This window comes from Perca fluviatilis, chromosome 24 (genome assembly GCF_010015445.1).
Source record: "Perca fluviatilis chromosome 24, GENO_Pfluv_1.0, whole genome shotgun sequence".
Lineage (NCBI taxonomy): Eukaryota > Metazoa > Chordata > Actinopteri > Perciformes > Percidae > Perca > Perca fluviatilis.
The window spans coordinates 20,982,290-20,984,789 of NC_053135.1; the positions used below are offsets into that span (position 1 = coordinate 20,982,290).

At 40.4% G+C, this 2,500-nt stretch overlaps 2 protein-coding genes across 4 annotated transcripts in view; one reads left to right on the plus strand and one right to left on the minus strand.

Annotated features, from left to right (window-relative positions):
• dytn (dystrotelin) overlaps window positions 1–2,500 on the minus strand; it is a 109,318-nt gene that overhangs the window by 16,352 nt on the left and 90,466 nt on the right. The gene's annotated exons all lie outside the window — the stretch shown is intronic.
• LOC120554011 (CD59 glycoprotein-like) overlaps window positions 1–2,500 on the plus strand; it is a 92,018-nt gene that overhangs the window by 3,885 nt on the left and 85,633 nt on the right.

Consider the following 2,500-nt stretch of genomic DNA (forward strand, 5'->3'; position numbering starts at 1 on the left):
CAAGCAGCCATAATATTATAATAATAATAATAATAATAATAATAATAATAATAATAATATAACATAGCAATATTAGAGTTACTGGAAGAAATCAAAGAGGAAATTGAATCTCCCACTCAGCGTTCACATCCCATTCCAGCAGTTGTTAAACTCATCGCTACATTACAAATATTGGCATCAGGATCATTTCAAACAGTCCTAGCATCAGCAGTGGGAATATCGCAGTCTGCACTCAGCCGTATCATAGCACCAGTACCGCTTTGCTACAGCGCAATTTAAGGTCTAGTGGGCGGAGAAAGACGCTGATTGGCTGATGGGTGTCAGGGTTGATAAATACTACGCAAACTGTGGAAGCATAGCGTGCGCTATTACCGAACTCGCATAAACAGACGCAGCGCAAACTGCGCTAGTGTTAGTAAATCAGGCCCTCAGTGTGCTAACGGTAGTCACTTTCTCTCTCTATCTGCAGACAGGCAGACAGAGAGACAGACAGGCAGACAGAGAGACAGACAGATAGGCAGACAGACAGGCAGACAGACAGGCGGACTCTCTGTGGGTTTGAACCAATGACCCAGAAAATAACAACGGAAACTTCCCCAACGTGGGACCAGAATGGGAAGCAGCCGGCCTCTAGTCCAAGACACTAGGCTGGTTGGTTCTGGTCCCAGTTGTTGGTTCTAGTCTCAGACACTAGGCTGGTTGGTTCTGGTCCCAGTTGTTGGTTCTAGTCCCACCCAGAACATGATCTAACAGCAGTCCTGTTGTTCCCATTGGTTCTAACAGCAGTCCTGTTGCTTCCCAGGTAATCGTTCTAACAGCAGTCTGCTGTCCCAGTTCATTCCAGCCGTTCTGTTGTTCCCATGTTGGTTCTAACAACAGCCTGTTATTCCCATGAGTTCTAACAGCAGTCCGTTCATTCCATTGCTTCTAACCAGTTCTGTTGTTCCCATGGTGTCTAATACATGTCCTATTGTTCCCATGGTTCATTTCCAGTTCCCGTTGTTCCATTCGTTCTTTCAGCTATTCTTTCCATGTCCCTATTGCTATAACTACAGTTCTGTCCCTGTTCCCAAGGTTCTAACTACAGTCCTAGTTGTTCCCATTCATTCCTTATTACCATTGGTTCTTTAAAGAGCATTTCTGTTGCCCCCATAAAAACACACCACACCTGTTCCATTGGTTCTAACTACCATCCCTGTTGTTCCCATTGGTTCTAACAACAGTCCTGTTATTCCCATGAATTGTGTTCTAATATTCCCATTGTCCATTGTTTCTGTCCTTTGTTCCCATTCATTCTAATGCTACAGTTCTATTATTCCATTGTCCCTATTTCCTTCATTCTTTCCCCATTGGTTACAAATTCCTGTATTCATTCCCTATTTATTCTACTACATTCCGTTGTTCCCCATTAATTCTAAATATTCTATTCCCCTTCACATTCCATTCTTATTTCCCTAGTTCTAACTACCCTTCTGTTATTCCTATTCTGTTCTAATTATTTCCTTTAATTCTAGGGTTGTTCCCTATTGTTCTATACTGCAGTCCCTGTTGATTTCCTATGGTTACTAACCGTCCTGTTGTTCCCATTCGTTCTAACAACTTCTGTTGTTCCCATTATTCAAGTCCTGTCATTGTTTCCCTGTTCTTACAATGTCACTATTCATTCGTTCTAACTACAGTCCTGTATTTCCATGCGTTCTTTCTTTCAGTCTGTTGTTCCCATTCGTTCTAACTACAGTTCTGTTGTTCCCTTATTCTAACAACAGTCCTGTTGTTCCCATTGGTTCTACAACATTCTGTTGTTCCCATTCGTTCTAACAACAGTTTATGTTCCATTGGTTCTTTAATCCCTATTGTATTCCTTCTATTGTTTGTTTACCCCTGTATTCTATTTATTCCTTCATTCCTTTGTTTCCATGTTCAAAAACATTCCATTATTCCTCCATTTCTAACCTCTTTCCTCTATTGTTCTACACTGCCTTTTGTGCTGTGTTCTAACCACATCTTTTTTTCTTTTCCTTTTTATCCTTCTTTCCTGCATCCATATTCTGTGCATCCTCCATTCGTTTCTTTCAAAAAAAAAAAAAAAAAAAAAAAAAAAAAAAACACAAGGCTCATTTCTGTTTCAATTCTGGTCTCTTCCTGTGTGTGTTTATATCTTTATATGTTTACATCCTTAAGTGTATTTCCTTCGTTTCCTGTGCTTTCCTTGTGTCTGTGTGTCCTAAAAAAAAAAATGTGGGTACCGTGTGTTCATCCATGTCTGTCTTACTTTTTTTTTTTTTTTTTTTTCCTCTTCTTGGGGATGGTTGTGCTCCACCCCCCCCCCCCCCCCCCCCCCCCCCCCTTACTTGTTTCAGAGTCATGTAAGTTCCTGAGGGGTGTCCTCTACTGACCATCTGTGACTACAGGACTGGGTCCTAAATGTGTCTGTGTAAAAGGTGTTCTTAAAAAATACAAAAAAAAAAAAAAAACACAATATGTAAAAAAAAAAAAATAA